This window comes from Tenrec ecaudatus, chromosome 9 (assembly GCF_050624435.1).
Source record: "Tenrec ecaudatus isolate mTenEca1 chromosome 9, mTenEca1.hap1, whole genome shotgun sequence".
In the NCBI taxonomy this organism is placed as follows: Eukaryota; Metazoa; Chordata; class Mammalia; order Afrosoricida; family Tenrecidae; genus Tenrec; species Tenrec ecaudatus.
Genome location: NC_134538.1, coordinates 19045641 through 19064988, shown reverse-complemented (window position 1 = coordinate 19064988; position 19348 = coordinate 19045641). Strand labels below are relative to the sequence as shown.

At 42.2% G+C, this 19348-nt stretch overlaps 1 protein-coding gene and 1 pseudogene across 9 annotated transcripts in view; both read left to right on the top strand.

Moving 5' to 3' along the window:
• The first annotated feature begins 10761 nt into the window (after positions 1–10761).
• LOC142456714 (zinc finger protein 614-like) overlaps positions 10762–19348 on the top strand; it is a 95060-nt gene continuing 86473 nt past the window's right edge. For 6 of the 9 annotated variants that reach the window (XM_075557930.1, XM_075557924.1, XM_075557932.1 and 3 more), the window contains exons 1-3: positions 10826–10911; positions 11231–11274; positions 16486–16803. The gene's annotated coding sequence lies outside the window, so the exon portion shown is untranslated. Of the gene's footprint in view, positions 10912–11230; positions 11275–16485; positions 16804–19348 lie in introns of all 9 variants that reach the window. The other 3 variants (XM_075557925.1, XM_075557928.1, XM_075557927.1) reach the window with 3 other exon arrangements.
• On the top strand, positions 18239–19144 carry LOC142456715 (protein C1orf43-like; annotated as a pseudogene).

Sequence of the window (19348 nt, the reverse complement as noted above, 5' to 3'; positions counted from 1 at the left end):
CAAACAAAGCACACCAAACTCTCTGTCATTGAATGTATTTGAGTCATAGTAGCTCAGAGGACCAAGTGACTGTCAGTCTTTATATGAGCAGACAGCCTCATCTTCACCGCAGAGCAGCTGGTTGGTTTCAAGCAGTGACCCTTCAGTTTGCAGCCTGATGCTTACAGTTGGACCACTAATACTCCATACTTCAATGCACAGAGGTAGATAAAAGGCATGTGTGAAATGCCAAACAACAATTGTGTGTCAGCTTGCTGTGCTGTGGAGGCTGTGTTGCTGTGATGCTGGAAGCTGTGTCACTGGTACTTGAAGTACCAGCAGGATCATCTGACGTGAACAGGTTTCAGTGGAGATACCAGACGAAGAATACACAGCCGAGAAGCAATCGGCCGCCTACTTCTGAGACAGTTGTCATTGTAAATCCAGTACCAGAAATGCTGTCAGATAATGAAGGCATAATGAATGGACACAGAGCATTCATAGTTGGAGATAGTGTCATATGATGGGCCAAGTCGGGCAGAGTCAGTGGAAATGTGACGGAGGAGGAGCTGCTTTCATGGGAACTGACTGGAAGAACTCTTGTGGGAGCTGAGACGTTGAGATCTTAATTTGCTTGTGAGGCATGACTCAAGGTAGGCAGCAACTTCAAAAATCTTCTAGTGATAAAAGTTTGGAATGTACAGGTATGAATCTAGGAAAATTGGAAGTCATCAGAAATGAAGTAGAAGACATAAAGAGCGATATCCCAGGCTTTAGTGAGCTGAAATGTACTGGGATTGGTTATTTTTAATCATAGAAATTCATAGTTTTCTATGCTTGGAAGGACACACTCAAGAGGAATGGTGTGGCATTTACAGTAGATGTATGTATGGATTGTGACAAGAGTTGTATGAGGCCCCAATAAAATGATTTTTAAAAGGACATTTTAAGAAGGACCTTGAAGCACATCAGTGATAGGATTATAACCGTCTGTTTTAAGGAAATCCAATTAAATACAACTATTATTTAGATATATGCACCAACTATGGATACTCGTGATGAAGAAATTGAAGAATTCTGTCAGTGCCTTCAGCTGGAAATTGATCAAGCATGGGGTCAAGATGCTTTGCGATTGGAGTACAAAAGTTGGGAACGAGGAGGATGGAAAATATATGTTTGGTGATAGATCTGCAGCTGTTTATATTACAGAATTTTGCTTTAGCAATGTATTATTCATAGGAAATACCTTTTTTCAAAAACAAATGTTAAGTACATACATGGGCTTCTCCAGGTGGAATACCCAGAAACCAAATGACAGCAGTGGACAAAGAGAACGCACATGCTCAACATCAGCATCTGAAACCAAGCCAGGGGCCAACTGTGGAACAGACCATCCATGGCTCATATGTAAGTTCAGGCTGAAGTTGAAGAAAATTAAAACAAGACCACAAAAGCCAAAATATGACCTTGAGTCTATGCCATGTGAACTTTGAGAACACCTCAAGAACATATTTACTGTCTTGAACACTAATGACAAAGGGCTGATGAGCTGTGGAAGGACATCCAGAAAGCCATTCAGGAGCAAAGCCAACAATCATGAGAAAGACAGGAAGGAATGTACAGATCACTGTGGATGTCAGAAGAGACTCTGAAACTTGCTCTTCATACCAGAGTACCTGAAGCAGATGAAGGAAATGATGAAGTTAGAGAGCTGAATAGAACCTACCAAAGAGAAGCTATAGAAGACAAAGTCAAATGTTATCATGACATGTGCAAAGACCTAGAGCCAGAAAACGAAAGAGAAGAACAAGCTTGGCCAATGTGAAAGTAAGAGAAATTCAAGAATTTCTGCTCAGGCAGAAAGACACTGCTGCTAGGTGACCACAAGGGGGCTACAGAGCCTTCCCTTTACCTTTGGCCAGTCTAGGTGAGGTCATTTTGTGAGGGTTTCTAGGTGGCATAAGTCACTTGCCAATCTGATAGCACCCCTGAGTTCTGAGCCCGACCATGCTCTTAATTCTGGCCTGGACTGGGATGGGCAGACTTTGACTTTGACTGGTTTCAGAACAAAGGTCTTTTCTCTTGTCATGACCCCAAGATTAAGGTGACCAGATTTTAACATCGGTAAAGCGGGACACCATTGACGGGGGGTGGGGGGTGTTCTTGATTAAAAATTTGGTCTATATGGAGCAACAAAAATTTTCATAGAACGCAAAAATATATATTTTTAAATAATATATTTTTTTAATTTCAACATAAGTATAATTTACAAATATACATTTAAAATTATGTATAGTATTATTTAATCCTTTGGCGTATTTCTCATTTGAGTGAATTTTTTTAGTAGATTGTCGTTTAAAAGGTCATGAAATTTTCATAAGAATTTGTTAAATTATATTTCACACATAAAATGGCTTTCAAAGTCGCAACACTTCTTTGTGATTTTTCCGATGTCCACACTTTATTTACCATAGAAAAAATGCATTCAGTCACAGCACTAGTTCCTGGTAAGGGCAGCACGTATTCCACAATTTTTAGTGCATTATTGTATGGAACGTGGTTTGTTTCAAAATGATGAAATATTTCTAACCATTTGTTCTCTATTGTGATGTTTGCTGATGCCGAAGATTTAACCTTGTCCTTATCAATATATTTTTTAATAATGATACCTGATTAAGAAGATCATTTTCAGAAATATCATGATATGAGAAATTTTGAGTAATATGATCAAATGTTTTTTGCACATTATTCAAATTAAGTTCTTGTTTTAATGTAACCCAATGAAAATGTTCAATATCATTGTAATGTACCATCACTCTTCTAAATAATCTATGCAGTTACTATAGAACTTTTTAACGTGATTCATGATATCTGCATGATTTATTGCACCTTGTTCTTCTAGCTGGCTTGTCCTATTACAGATAGTTAATGGAAGAAAATTATTTTCTAACTGCTCGACACTGAAAATTTAAATTATAAACTTCACTGGCTACTTGGATTACCGAAATTTTGTCATCTTCAATAAGTTTTATAGAATTTTGAAAAAGAGCTGCTTGAATGTGTACAAACTCTAGCCCAATTTTTGAAGATTCTTTTTCAAAATAATCTTCTGAAATTCCAGGACATTTATCCTGTGATAGAAAGTAGGATTTCAAAGGATCATATATTTTCAAAATTCTTTCGACAGCTGGCAAAAGAGCTAACTAGCGTGTTTTACTGTATCCAAGTATTTTCTGATAATCGACTTCTGCAGTTTCACAAAATTCTTTAAGCATTTCAACACGCACAGTGTATATATAGAAATAATCTATTTTAATAACAATATTTTCCACATCTACAGGCAACAAATCAGCAGCTGTTTGAATGGCATTATGTATAATGTGTACTGTACAACCAACACCAATAATGTTTTGACTAAGGTTTTAGTTTAATTTATAAAAAATATTATTTGTACCTCTTCTCGCTTTTCCTCCAAAATTTGTGTTCATGTTGTCTGCACAATATGCAATCATTTTATGTTTTAAATTTTTTCCAAAATATTAATAATGGAACTGAAAATTATTTCAGAAGTTTTGCTGGGCAAAGAAACAAAATATAAAATTCTAACTTTTATTCGTTTCTGAATCAAAAATTCTAATAATGGTTGGAAATAACTTTATATCCTTAGGCTTAGATGCCTCAATATATGGATATAAAATTAATTTTTTCTACATTTTTGTTTAATTCTGAAAATGCATATGGGGCAGCACATTACACACAATTGACTCAGATTTTGTTCTAGCACAGGCAAATTTTTGGTTGATTACCTTTTTGACAACTTGTGATGTACAGTCCATAGATCTGAAGGAATGATTGTGATTAATAGAATGAAATGGCATAAGTCCTTCTTCTAACGCTAACTTCTTCGTCTCCGTAAGATGTTTTCAGAAAAAATTCCTGTATTTTAGAGGAAGATGTAGCGGTATTAAATTATCTTTTTATGTTTCTGTGTCTCCAAGTGCTTTGAAATATCATTCTTCCAGCCATGCGGAATAGAAAATTCACCATTATATTTCTCACATTTTACCATGTAATCACTTTTGGTTTTTTTAATAAAAGGAAATTCACTTCTTAGATCATCGTTGAATTTGCATCCTCTTTTCTTACTCATTATGTTAAAAATCTAAAAAAATTTTTTAAATTATATTATAAATTATATACATATTGCTTAAAAACACAGCAACTAGGTACATAATTACAGGAACATCTTTTATTGTTAGTTTATAAATTAAAATAATTTGATTGTTATAAAGTAACTATATTTTAAGATTTATTTTAATTTTAATCCTATATTTCTTTCTAAATAATAACAATACTAACTTGTATTATTTTTTCTCTCAATTTTCCCTAACATAAGTTATAAGTGTCACTTTCAAGGCCGGCGCTAGACTTTTTACCGCCACTATAAAATATAAATAATACAAGTACTGTCTGCTAAATTCAAGAAAATGTATGTATTTATGAAATAAATACTTACCTAAATTATCTGAATAGCTGATTTGTTGACATCACTTGTTTAACAAGCACTAGCACGCAGTACGATGTGTATCGTCTGAGAGACAGTTACAAAATGTTTCCATCATTGCCAATGCCAAAAAATGCCATTGTTTATTAAGCCCAAACAATGGTGATCAATTCTAACAACTGATCAACAATGCGAACTTTGATAAGCAGTTCTCGATTATCAGTTCTCAACAATTATTTGTTATTATTAAAGTTTAACATTATAAAATTAACAAAAATAATATGAAACTCATATCCTGGCGAAACAGCCACGTGGTAGCCGAAAAGTGTATATTCCCCTCCTTTTCTCCCGCTGTTCCCTAGCTTGTGCATTCTTTCCAAAAATCAGGACATTCAAAAAACGCTGCGGGACACGGGGCAAATTGTTAAAAACCCGACTGTCCTGCCAAAAGCGGGACGTCTGGTCACCTTAGAAGTGGGCTCCGTGCTCCCGCCCCTGCTTGGGCCGGGACACAGCCCACTCCTCCTCTCTTCTCGAACTGCTGGAGCCTGTCTGAACGAGCAACCTCTGGTCAGTATCTCTCTGTGTCTGTTCGTTCTGTCTCATTTGTCTTGTTTGTCGCTGTGGACACCGAGGACCAGCAAACTCATAGGGAACATAGGGTCCGCGGGAGGCTAACTAGCTGAAAGCCCTGAAAAGCAGGAGGAGCTGGAAATAACTGCCTTTCCCCAAAAGGGGTGCAACGATAAGGTCATTTTCTCTCTCGGGTCCATCTTTTCTGTGTGTCAGTCTTCGCTCACGTGGCCTCCAGCCTTTTGCCTCTGTGCTCATCTTCTGGGACTCCTGCTGACAACAGGTCTCCTAGCAGGAGGCCTAGCAGTCACTGCACCTTCTGCCTGGCCTGGAACGCAGAGGGTGTGTCTGAGCCCTTTCTACCTGTTTGTGTTTTGAGTCTGCGACCCCGGTGCTTTCTCTAAAATTTTCTGCTTCCCCTTCCGCTCCCCCTAAACAAAGGCCTGACTAAACTCCATTTTTACCCGCCATAAAGCCAGGCCCCTCTCCCCCCCTCCTTGGCTTCCACTGTGCCTCTCTGATCTGAGGTGCCTGTCTGCTGATTAAAGCCACAGGCCTGCGCCAGAGAACCTTCCTGTTCCAGATATTCCAGGACTCTCCCACTGGGCCCCTGATATGGTTACATATTTTTCATATTTTAAATAACAGCAGATTAACCCTTTCACTCTCCCTCCACCCTCACAGTTTTGACTTAACCATTTCAAGCCTCTTAAGGCACTATCTTCTGGCAGTCCATGGTACTTTCTGCATTCTTTGCCAATACCCTATTTCAAATGAATTGATTCCTCTTTGGTCTTCTTTACTCAATATCCAACTTGCACATGCATATGAAGGGACTGACAAAAGGTGTACCTCTGTCCTCAAAGTGACCTCTTTCCTCTTCAGTACTTTAAAGAGGTCTTGTACAGCAGATATGCCCACTGAAAACATGTGCCCAAACAAGATGAAATCCTTGACAACTTCAATATTTCCCCTATTTATCATATTATCTCTTGATTCCATTAATGATAGTTTCATTTTCTTTACATCGTGTTGGAATCCATGCTGAAAGTTTCCATCCTTTTCAGCATGCAAGGTGTGGCACGTGTAGATTGACAGATGTTAAAAAGCCTTCGTCCTAGAAAATGCAAAGTATAAAGCCAAGTTCTTCTTCAGAAACTCCAGCTTCTTGGATGATTTGCTCAGCGAATAGATTGAATAAGTATGATGAAAGGATACAATTCTGACATACGCCTTTCCTGATTCTAAACCACAAAACATTCTCTTCTTTTTAAATGGGAGCTTCTTGGTCCATGTACAAGTTCTACATGAGCACAACTACATGTTCTGAAATTCAAATTCATCTCAATGCTGTGATCCTGTGTTAGGCCAGGTTGTCTAGAGAAACAAATCCAGTGACACTCATATGTATAAGGAAGAGTTTTACATCAAGAAGTAACATTCTATCACGAAGGCATCCCACCCCAGTCTAACTCAAGGTCACAAGTCTGATGCAGGGCAGGGTCTTCTGCACACTCACATAGCTGCAGGATGATGACGTATAAAGGTGAAGCGGGATGCGGAAGATAACAGGCAAAATCACATGTATCTAAGGTCAGTCGTGGTGTGGAAGGGTGCCAATAGTTCTCAGGCTCAGGCAGCCTACATGGGATCACCCCTGAAGAAAGACAGAGTTCTAACAAGCAGGAATATGGAGTGGCAGATAGAGGGAAATTCCAATATTGTCCAATTATTAGAAGGCCACACCCCCAAGGAGGGATCATGAGGCTGTGATCTGATTGACAGGTTGGATTCCACCACTACACGTTCATACATCTTCACGTTGACATAAATCTACCTGCCACAGATCCACACAGTTAAACGCTTTTGCATAGTCAATGAACACAAGTAAACACCTTTCTGGTAGCTTTCAGGCAAGACCCATCTGATGTCAACAGTGACATCTCATTTCACATTCTCTTCTGAGTCCAGATTGCATTTCTGGAGTCTCCCTGTTGAAGTACTGCTGTAATCATTATTGAATTATATTCTGCAAAATGTTATGTGCATGAGGTATTAATTCTATTGGTTGATAATTTCTACAGTTTTTTATTGTGAGATCGCTGTGTTTTGAATTTCTTACACAGAGGAATGAGTGATTCCTGTGCTTCATCAGCTGGTTGGAAGATTTCAGCTGGTATTCTGTCAGCTCCTGGAGCCTTGTTTTTTGCTAGAATCTTCAGTACCATTTGGACTTCTTCCTTCAGTGTCACCGGTTCTTGATCATGTGCTATTCTTGTTTTGTGTTTTTCTTCCATTCAATTTTGGTATTTCCTGTATCATTTGAATTATGGTTTGGCAAAGAATACTGAAAGAACCATGGACTTCAAGAAGAACTAACAAATCTGTCTCAGAAGACGGACATCGAGAATGCTCCTGAGAAGTGAGCATGGTGAGATGTTGTCTCATGTGCTTTGGATATGTTATCAGGAGAAAGCAGTTCCTGGAAAAGGTTATCATGCTTGGGAAAGTAGACGGGCAGTGAAAAAGAGGAAGATCCTTGTGAGAGTAAGTGCAACAATGGACTTAAACAGAAAAAGTGTTGAGATGGAGCAGGACTTGGCAGTGTTTCATTCTGTTGTACATAGGTTTTCTGTGAGCTGGACCTAATTGAGGGTAACTATCAACAACAACACACTATCATTCATCCCACTCTCTTCAGGACTTTTCTGTTTCTATTCCTCCACATTTCCTAAATTCTGTTCTTGGGTGGGTACTGTCCTTTGATCTTACATGGTTGGCTAGTCTATCAACAGGGTGAGTTCAGTTCCAGACTATGGGAAAATAAGACTGAGGGAAATGGGACTAGGACTATAGTCCCCAATTTATAACAGTGGGAATCTGGAAAGCTAGTATTCCACAATAGGAAAGCCACCACTTTGGTACGTTAGATATAAAGTCCAAGTACATCATCCTGCTTTAAATATCATTCCCATAGATTCTCCCCTAACAGCTATGCTGCCTTAAAATGAACTCATGGTTGATTCTATCTCTATATAGAAGCAAATATTCTTGTTGTTTCCTCCCACCTCAGCACCCATCCCCCCTCATGCCCTCCCCGCAACGTAGGTATTAGGTTTCCTCACCTGTGAGCTCAGAGACTTTACTGTGGTGACCACCCACCTTGCGATGTATGGAACTATTGAATGTGCATATTTTATGGCTACCTACAAATACACCAAGACAGTAATGATTGTCTCTCTCCTCTTCCCTCTTTCTGCATGGACCTGGCTGTTGAATTAATGGGCATCCCAGAGTTGAGCACGCCACCATAAAATGTGTCTGACTCCTTTATTTTACTTTCTCTCTCCTCTCTTCTATGACTTTACTATGATCTTTATATACTATAGCCAAACAATTGCACCTATGAACCCTATGATTGTCACAGGCTTGTTTACACTAAGACTGGACTTGAAAGGTGACTAAAGGCCATTGTACTGAGGATCTCTTTGGTGATTTGAGTTTGGGTCCACATTTTCCTCCCACTCGATCTAGGATCTCCTAATGGGATTCCTTTTGGAGCACTTAGTAGTGGTACCTGGGCACATCTGGTTCTGATCACTCACTAACATTAGGTTAACAATTCAATGGAAAGTACCTTGCATAACTGAGGGATCCTTTTGGACTCTACTTGCATGCTAATGTGGGTAGAGCTACAATGATAGATAAGAAGCCCTGTTTGTGTAGTGGCTATGAGTTGGGCTGCTAACTTTAAGACTAGCACTTTGAATCCACCATTCACAAGGAAAGATGGAACTTTTTACTTCAGCAAAGATTTAGTCTTGAAAGCTCTCAGGGGCAGTTCTACCCTATCCTGTAGCATCACTATGAGTCCACATTGACTCGATGGCAGAGAGTTGGGGTTTTTGTTTTAAAATTCATGATTTATCCATGGAGACAGAAAACTTCATCTGAAAGCAGGTATAGTAGTTATATAATTTAATATTCACTTGATAAATAAGTCTAGGGGTAGAGGTTAGCCTGTCAATCAGGTCACAGCTGGATGATGCCTCCTGGCGGGTTTGACTTCTCATGAGCATTCTGGGAACTTCCACTCTTTCTCCATGGAGGTCAGCCACCCTCTCTGCGTCACCCTCTCACTGTTCGGAGAGCTAGAAGAGCCACGTGGAGACCTGCGGGCAGCACTAAGAAATTCTACCGCCTTTGGATACACAAGAATTTTCCGCCATTGACCTGTGATCTTTCTGCATTCAGTATCATTGTATGTGCTGTGTGAGTCTGAAGAGGAATCTATGGACTAGTATTGGACTTGTGTGCTAACATCGGACTTATGGACTTGATCTAGACTGGGCTGGGATGTTTCCTTGACATCCAATTACTCTTTGATATAAAGCCCTTTCTTACACATCACGAGTATCCCTGGATTTGTTTCTCTAGCTTACCCAGTCAAACAGGACAGGTATTTCAAGAGAAGTTCCCCTTTAGTTGCAAAATCTAGCCTCTGCTTTCCAAGATTTAAGAACTGGGAACATAAATCAGTTTAATTCAGTAAGTATTTGCTGATAAGTACTTATTTCGATTCCTGATAACGTTAGACAACAGAGTTTTCTGTACAGTCTGCAGAACAATCTGACCAAATTGGGAAATGTGACAAATTGTTACAATTCTCATATGCAATTCTCATTTTCAGCCAGCAACTTTGGAATCTGACTAGAACTTTCATAAAGGAATTCTCTATATAACAGGTATAAAAGAAGCATAATCCTTATGGATGCAAATTAATAGGGAAATGCTTCACTTTGATCTGTCCCATAAGCACTTGTTCTGAGAGACCCAACAGACAAGAGTTACTTGGAGGAAGTAAACTTAAATTGCAAACCTCTCAATTTGGAAGAGTCTCTAAAAACATCTGCACATTCACTTGAAACCACTGGATTGATAGAACCTCTGGTCAGTGATAAATTAAATTATCAGTGCGATAATCATGATAGGCCTCATTGAACTGAACTGTATGTTTAACTGCCCCAATAGCATTCAAGCAAAACAAAACAAGATAAAAATACAAACTCTAACCCTAAGGGCAGTCAAGTTGAACAACCATCCCCCCAGCCACCCCTTTCTCCCATCAATATTTAGGGCTCCTGCTTGTTTTATTTTTAAATTTTGTTACACTGACATACTTTTCCTAGACCATATGATGCCAGGTATTTCTCTTCCTAAAGGCAGTCATACACGACAATGCTTTGGGGGGCGGAATGGTCCATCATCTCAAGGTCATTAGTTTCGGTTCTTGCTTCAGCCCCATTAACACCTTGGCAGGGTTGGGTGGCTGGGTGGTTCGCATTAGTTACTAGGAGTCCCCATCTGGGGAATCTGATCACAGGCTTGCACACGTTCATTGTGCATCATTTTATGTCCCCCGAGCACGCTCTTGGGGCTGGGGGAAAGTATCATTTCTGCCCGCAGGTGCCTCAGCCATCATTACCTGAGCCTTTGCAGCTGCAGCCTCAGCCAGCCTGAGGGCCCATTGTTGCCAGACCGCCTCTCCCTGTCCCCTCCCCGCCCCAGACCCCGCCCCCTGCCCCCAGGCCCAAACAGCACCGCCCCTCCGCGCTTCCCCAGGCACCTGCAGCAGCAGCAGCAGCAATGGGCGGGTCCAGAGCCGCCTCAAAGGTGACATGAAGGTGGAGACCATGACCCCGCAAGCTCCTCCCCCCGGGGGGTCGCTGAGAGACAGGGCGGAAGTGGCGGTGTCCTAGCAGGAAGGGTGGCTTTTGGGGCGGGTCCTACTTTGCGCCGCGCGCGGAGCTGGAGGAGCGTCCGCAACCTGAGCACCATGTAGCCCAAGCTCCCAGGTGAGGGGCGCTCGTCTCCAGGGACTTGCGTGTGGGCGGCGGCCAGAGTGGGGTACCCTGGCGCACACAGCAGCCCTGCTGGGGTGCAAGCGCCCTTTCTCGCCTCCCCTTCCACCATGCGGCGCCCCTCTGGTGGTGATAGAGGAGAGCAGGCGCCCTGGGAGGCTGATCCCATCCCCCAGATTTTGGATTGGCTGGGGTTCATGGTGGGAATCCCAGTTGGAGAAAGGGGTAATCCCACATTTGGGTTCTTGTCTTGGGGGTTCCCAGGTTCGTTGCCTTGTGGGTTTCCACCTTTCATTGTTTCCTTTCCGCACAGCGGTGCCTTCTCCGGGAGACTCCTTGCACCTCTTCAGCTCAAAGGTGAGCCCGGGGTCTGTTATTTCTCTCACTACGAAGAAGAGAACACGTCTCCGGAAGCGCGTGGCTGCGGCTGGTGCGCAAAACGTTAGGGCTTCCTCCGCAGGATTGCTAAGTCTTGTCACCTGTTTGGGGGGGGGGGAGGGGAGAACCCAAGGTCCAGGTCTGGAAACTCCCTGGCTCTTCGTGCCAGCTGGTGTGTGGCTGCAGGGAGCACACTCAGCCGTGTGGGTGTTGAAGTAGGCTAGAGGAAGAAATCCATAGAAACGCATGTGTATAAAAGTTTTCTATGAAGGGTAATGTAAAGGCGAAACTGAGGAACAGGGAGGAAGACGGATATAACTGACAGGACGAGGGAGAGCAGAAACAGAAATAGCTTTATTACGGGGTGGGAGGTCCAGGAAGCGGTTCCGTGACCTAGGCAACAGGTCTGGGACGTCTACTCAGCAGCTGGGGGCGAGGGTTCGTAAAGGGGTGGTGAGGCACGTATGGCACTTAGCTTATGGAGTATGGAAGCCTCTTTCTTCGAACCTGGAACATCTGGTTTCACTGGTTACCTTATTTGACGCCGGCTGCTGCTGACCTTTAGGATGTGCAGGGAAGCATGTGCTTTGTGAATTGAGTACCCAAAGTTATATTTGCGTGTTGAAATGTAGCCTACAACGTTTATATATTTATTACCTATTTAAGGCATATCTTGACTCTTTCATGGATACGATCATTAATGTATGATTCAAGCACTTTTTATTTCTCTTTGGCAGCCTCGTCCTTAAAAAACTTATTCTGAATGTGGTAGTTTTAATATACAGCCAATTTTGAATATCATTGGTGAAAGTGGATATTTTTGTAGTGTTTCTGAGGTGGGGTGATGTTTTTTTCTCTTCTCTCTAAGTCTGACATTTTGACCTTTTTTTAAAAAGGAGTGTTTATTAGCATATTAACATATTGAACTATATCTCTTGTATGTAAGGTTTATGGAGGGTTTTTTCCCTTAACATGAAAATCCTTTGACTTTGTTTAGTATGTTTTATGTGTCTAGGTAATTGATAATTATCAATTTTTTTGTAATGTGAAAAAGAGTTTTTTTACATTAATTGGTATATTAGAGTGCTTATTGTATGTTAAGTCAAATCTAGGGCACATTTCAATTAATCATCGTATATAATTATTATTAAATCATTTTATTGGGGGCTCATACAATTCTTATCACAATCCATACATACCTCTGTTGTGTCAAGAATAAATGTACATTTGTTGCCATCATCATTCTCAAAACATTTGCCTTCTACTTGAGCCCTTAATATCTGCTGCTCATTTTACCCCTCCCTCCCCATTCCCCCCTGCCTCATGAACCCTTCATCATTCATAAATTATTATTATTTTGTCATATATTACACTGTCTGACGTCTTCCCCACCCCACCCCACCCCCGCCTTCTTCTCTGCTGTCCCTCCACCAGGGAGGAGGCTATACGTAGATTCTTGTAATCAATTCCCCCTTTCCAATGCACCCTCCCTCCACCCTCCCAGCATCACCACTCTCACCACTGCTCCTGGAGGAGTCATCTGTCCTGGATTCCCTGTGTTTCCAGTTGCTTTCTGTACCAATGTACATCCTCTGGTCTAGCCAGATTTTTAAGGTAGAATTGGGATCATGATAGTGGGGGGCAGAAAGTATTTAAGAACTACATGAAAATTATATGTTGCACCCTGCCTGGTTCATCTCTTCCCCACAACCCTTCAGTAAGGGGGTGTCTGGTTGGCTACCGATGGGTTTTGAGTCTCCACTCGGCACTCACCCACCTTTTCAGTGATATGATTTTTGTTCCTTTATGTTTGATACCTGATTCCTTCGACATCTCGTGGTCAGCCAAGCTGGTGTGCTTCTTCCATGTGGGCTTTGATACTTCTCAGCTAGATGGCTGCTTGTTTATCTTCAATCCTTTAGGACCCCAAATGCTATATCTTTTGATAGCTGGGCACCATCAGCTTTCTTCACCACATTTGCTTATGCACACGTTTGTCTTCATTGATCATATCAGGGAGGAGGGCACCCACTGATATGGTTTTCAGCTCTTTGATGTCTGATAACTGGTCCCTTCTGCATCTTGTGGTCAGACAGGCTGGTGTGCTTCTTCCCTGTGGGCTTTGATGCTTCTCAGCTAGATGGCCTCTTGTTTATCTTCAAGCCTTTAAGACCCCAGGCGCTATATCTTTTGATAGCCGGGCACTGTCAGCTTTCTTCACATTTGCTTATGCACACATTTTCTTCAGCTATCCTGTCGGGAAGGTTTGCATCCTGGAATGCCAATTTATTAGAACAACGTGTTCTTGCATTGAGTAAGTGCTTGATTATTTTAATGTGTTGTCTGACTCAGTTCCCAATAATTTTAAGAACTTTTTCATGTAATTCCATTACCAATATTGGTCTAGAGTTTTCTTAATTATCATCTGACCTTGGTATCAGTTTTTTTACTGGTCTCATAGAAAATGTTAGTAAGTGTACCCAATAACTTGAGCTTACACAACAAAACCTAAAGAAATACTGTGTGAATACTCTGGTCTCTAGCTACCAGAATCTTTAGCTTTAATCTATTTTACAGTTAGCCTTGAAATTTTGCATGGAATTTAATTTTGCTTCGGTGATTGTAGACCTTTTGAGTATCCTGAATCCCACTTAACTCTCATAGATAACTTGCTCTGTCTGGATCTTCTGGACTTGTAACTGACCCCTCAGTGTAGAGGGATAAATGATTTACACTCCTCTTGACAGACAAATAGTCACTCACACCTGAGTGACTGTATACTGCCCTCACACTTGAGCACAAGTTTGGGAAATACTCTGTCATAAGACATTGTTTGGTGGATCTCAGAGGATTTCCTTCAACTCCCCTCCAGGAGAATGGTGTAAATCAATAAGGGGCAGGAATTCCTCAGTGATTTTGTCATTGCTTTGTTACACACACACACACACACACACACACACCCACAAAAAAAAAACAACATTCCTTTTTAATAAGAAAGCTTTTGTTCCAGCAAATGTTGCGTGAAAGATTTGGCTTCCGTTACCATGGAAACAGTGTTTTGTAAACATAACTAACACACTGGTATTTTGTGCCTGTCTTGGGTACTGATCAGTGGTTTCTGAGGCTGTTGTTAGGTGGCATTGAGTTGATTCCACATCCCAGGGACCAACATATAACATATACAACAGAAGGAAACACTGGCTTCTCCTCTGCCAGACTCACAATTTAGGATGAACCCATTGTTGCCATCACTGTGTCAATCCCTTTAGCTTGGGATTCCTACTTTTCCCTGTCCTTCTACTTTGCCACATATACTATCCTCCAGGGACTGCTCCCTTCTCACAACATTGTCCAAAGTATGTAATATGAACTCTCAGTATGTTTACCTCTAATTAGCACTCTGAGTTTACTTCTTCGAAGGCAAATTTGTTTGTGCTTTTGGAGACCCAATGTTATTTCCGTATTCTTGGCCAGCATTACAATTCAAACAAATCAATTCTTCTTCATTCTTCCTTATGCTGGGTTCAACTCCCAGTACATATGAAACAATTGACAATACCATGTTTTGGGTGAGGTGAACCTAGTCCTCAAAAGTAAGAGCCCTGCTCTTCAACACTCTGAACAGGCCTAATAAGGCATATTTATCCAATGCAATGTATCTGTTGGTCTCTTGACTGTTACTATCACCATTCTGTTTTTTTGTATTTTTTGCACAAGCTATCAGTATTTCTGGAAGGAATTAAAGCTTAGTCAAGCTTAGATTAAAAGTGTTGCTCAAGGAGGGGCCTGTAAGCCAACCTTACTCTGCAACCAACCAATGTAAGAGCCCTGAGTTGAAGCCTGTCCTTAAGACCCGGTGGAATGGTGAGCCTTATATTGAAGGTATGCCTGATGACTGGTATACATGAGAGAGTTTAAAACAAATTGTGTTTTTCTATAGGAACCTGACTTACTGATTAGTTTTAGACTAGCACTAATCCACATCCTTTATCCTATCCCTTCACCTCACACATCTCTTCCTTCAGAAACACTGGGGCTTGCAAAAGGTCAGTGTCAGTGATATCCAACTAGTCACTCAGGCTACTGCCTCCCTACTTTATCACAGCATAGCTTCTTCCCAGCACATTCATTTTGTTATCCTGCCAAACTAGGTTCCTGGTAGAGCATGTTTCACAAGCTCAAGCCTAGGCATTAGCTTTTTCCTTTCTCCCTAGAAGACCACGACTATGGATGGGACATCCTAGAACCCAAGCCAATAAGCCCTCTCCTACAGTTTGTGTTGTGTGTCATCAGTCAGCATTACCTAGAGCTAGGAATCCAGAATCTAGGCCAAGATGACAGAATGGTTGATCAGTCATCTCTTTCCTGGATCCCTCTTGTTCTTTTAAGCTTCTGCCTTTACCTTGGTTCTTGGCATCACCCATCTACCTACCCCTTGCCATTCTTTGACTGTAGGATGCAATCTTTCCCAAAGGCTTTAAAATTGGACATGCATCAAGCCACGAACTTAAGAGGGTAGCAAATAAGCATTCCCCTGGCTTATTTTCTTGTTTAGGATAACTCTGTCTTGGCCAAGGTACCTCTAGGTTGTCCTGTTGGTGTTCTTCTGTCTCTTGTCTACTTCCACAGCAAGTTTCTCTAATTACCACACAACCTTAGGCATTTCTTCACACTCAATAGATATTGTAAAGAATACACAGGATGGAAGGGAATTGTGGCAGGTTAAACTTGATGAACTTGATGAAAAGCTCAGCATGGATTGGAGGGCATATGTGAGCATGATTCAGCCAAATATGATTTAGCCAAATACGTCAAAGGTTGGTCTGAGGTCGAGTACAGGTTAGGAAATGTTTTTCATAAAATATTCCTTTCTTCAGATTGCTGGTGAAAAGGAGATATTTAGCTTCAATTGAGCTTGAGAATTTTGAGACTTTAAATACTTCCATTTTATTCTGAATATAAATAAATAAATACTGTACATATAGGATGTGGATCCGAAGTTGAAAACGATATTTGAGAAATGAGTAAAATTACGCTGTAAAGATAGAGTGGGCTCTTGTTTAATGTAAACACCCTCAGATTGGAGCATGGTTTTGATCCCAGGGGGTGGGGTGGTCACTATTTAGTGCAAAAAGTACAGGCCAAGAACCTGACATACCTTTCTCAACACTGATTCCTCTTCTGTTTCAGATCAAAGATTTGCCACAGTGAAATTTGATCCAGTCTAGGGAGCTAGAAATCTGTTACTACTGTCTTGCGCATTGAAGTGTCACAAGGAAAGATTTCAACTTCTGACTGGTTTGTGAAGCAAATCCGTTCACCTGACTCCAAGCAGGGTGTGAAGGCCTGGGGTTCCTGAGGGCAGTGCTGGGCGAGGAGCTTGAGGGGAGGCAGGAAGGATCCGTGTCTCCTGGACTCTGACCCCAGGAGAGCGCCAGTGTACAAGGCTGTCCTGATGGTCAGCGTCCAAGGTCTTTACTCGTCTCCCTGAATGATAGCATTCACTGGGTAAGTAACTGTTTATAATTGTATTAGAACTTAAGTTCTGAGCACTCCAACTTAACAAAAGGCTGGTGTCGTAGTGGTTACAGATTCCAAGTCACACCTGGGGTGAAAGACGGGGTGTCTACTCTTGTAGAGAGTTAGTCTTAGAAACCCAGAAACAGCAGTTCATCTTCTCCTAAAGAGTTGCTATAATCGGAATCCACTTGATGGCATTGAGTTGGGTTTTAGGATTGGTTTGCTGATGACAGTGACAACTCAGTGTCCATTTGCTGTGTCCCCACTTTGATTAAGCCGCCATTAAATTCTCTCTGATCATTAACCTAGCAGGCAGATCATTTTCCTCTGGGGAAGAATGCCTTCGAAGTAGACTGCACTCCTTTCCAGCCAGCCTCTCTCCACTTGCCTGCCTAGGTGTATCCTTGATGGAGGTCAACTTCCTGAGGGAAGAACAGGGGCCATTGTCAGGAGTCTTGCCTTGACTGGCTTTGTGTAAAGACTCTGGACCTATTTTGTAAGTCCCTCTCTCTAATAATGTGCATGTCCTAATCATGGTCTCATTCCTGATGCTGCAGTCCCATGTGTACCTGTGATGTATTCCTATGCCACCAGTCGTGATCTGTGACTTGCCTTTTGTTCTACGCCCTTTTTATTCAGGGTCCCGACTGATTCTTCAGTTGTTATTTTGACTTTATGCTACTGGCCTCCCTTAAATATATGGGGTGTGTGTGCGTGCGTGCGCACACGCATGTCTTTTGCTATCTCTTAAGTTTAATAAATGATCTCCTTAAATTATATTTGACAAATGGTTCACTTTTCTACCCTAACACACAATTTAGGATCATAAATGACTCAAGGTACAGTTCTTCTTTCGGATAGCACTTTGACAGATATACCTGCATCTAAGGTCAGGCCCTGTAGCCTATTGGTCTCTGTCTTAAATGGGCAAATGTTATAAAGGTCTTTTAGCTCTGCGGAATAAATGCTCTCTCTACTCCTTAGCCTCAGACCAAATATACTCAGCTCTGTGTGGGTCGGCAAATCTAGTTCCCAAATAAGTACTCAGATAGATGTACAGTACTTCACCTCCTAACCTCCTGCCCAAAGGCACTGAGCTCTCGTGTTCTGTGGCCTCTAAGCCCACTGCTCTCTCTCAGTCTCTTGGTTTTGCTGTCACATGTCTCTGTTGTTGCTCCTCCCCATCGCATTCTCTCTTGTGTCACAGCTCTGTCTTTTGGATTGAAGAGTTTTAATACAAGAATCTAGGATATGCCTCCTCCCCCCCACCCCCTCCCGAAGCTGCCATGTTTCTGGCTGGGTCTCACTTAGTCTTCCCCCATAAGGAAATGGCCGGGGTGCTCCAGGAAACGCAGACAAACCTGGGCTGATGAGTCAAGGCATCGGGGTAAACCAGAGCAGCTCTGTGTAGGGTGGGAAGGCCATGGCATCCAGTAGTGACTGGCTGTCCGAGGTGAATGTCACGCTGGTGATGGTCTACGGGAGCTTGGTGTTTATACTACTATTTATTTTTTGTGAAGAGGCAAATCATGCACTTTGCAATGAAATCTCAGAGGGGACCTCATGACCCTGTGGGACACAATGCCCCCAAGGATCTGAAAGAAGTAATTGATATTCAACTGTCCAGAGTTCTGGCTAGCAAGTAGGAACCCCATCTCCTTGCAGTTGATGATGCCAAACTGCCACAGCTGGAAACCTGGGGAAATCAAAATTGCTACAACTATCTGTACAAGATGAAAGCTCTGGACGCCATTCCTGCCTCTGAGTTCCCATTTCACAGTGAAGGCCGGCATCCCTGTTCCCTAATGGGCAAACATTTCTCCTACCTGCTCTATCTTTGGAACGCTGCTCCTCCTTTCAAGGGTATGTGCAAGACCCTCATTGATCCCCTGCTGCATGGCTATGAGGCAGTCCGCTATGGGGCAGGGGTCTTTGGCCAGAGTGAGTACCTGTGCTATCAGGAGGCCCTGACTGAGCTGGCCACTGCGGTCAAAGCACCAAGTGGGAGCTCTCAGTGACACCACCAGTCAGCAGCCAAAGACCTTACCCAATCTCCTGAAGCCTCCCCAACTACCTTCCAGGTGACATACCTCCCCTCCAGTCAGAAGAGTGAACGTGCCAAGCACGTCCTCGGATTGAAGGGCTTTAAGGACAACTGTAATGCCCTGGGGAGTGCTCTGTGATGGACCTGACAGACTCGCTGGAGATGAGCCAGGACTAGAGCGTGCTACCAGGCAGTCCTCAGGGTAGCTGGCTGGTGGCCTGCACTCTGCTGCCTGACGTTCCCGATGTGTGCAAGATCATGCCTGGACGCCCTTGGGGGATATTTCTAAACAACAAGTAAGACTATTTTCCCCACCCCCTACTCCCCCCTTCTCAATAAAAATAAGAATCTTGGATCCAGGCTCTTCTTTTTTGATGGTAGTGAGATCCCAATTTCTTTTTCTGAAATGGATCAATGAAACCTAACACGATGTCTAATGTGACTAATTCCCTCATTAGGTTTTCAGACATCTTATTTGCATAGCCCCAA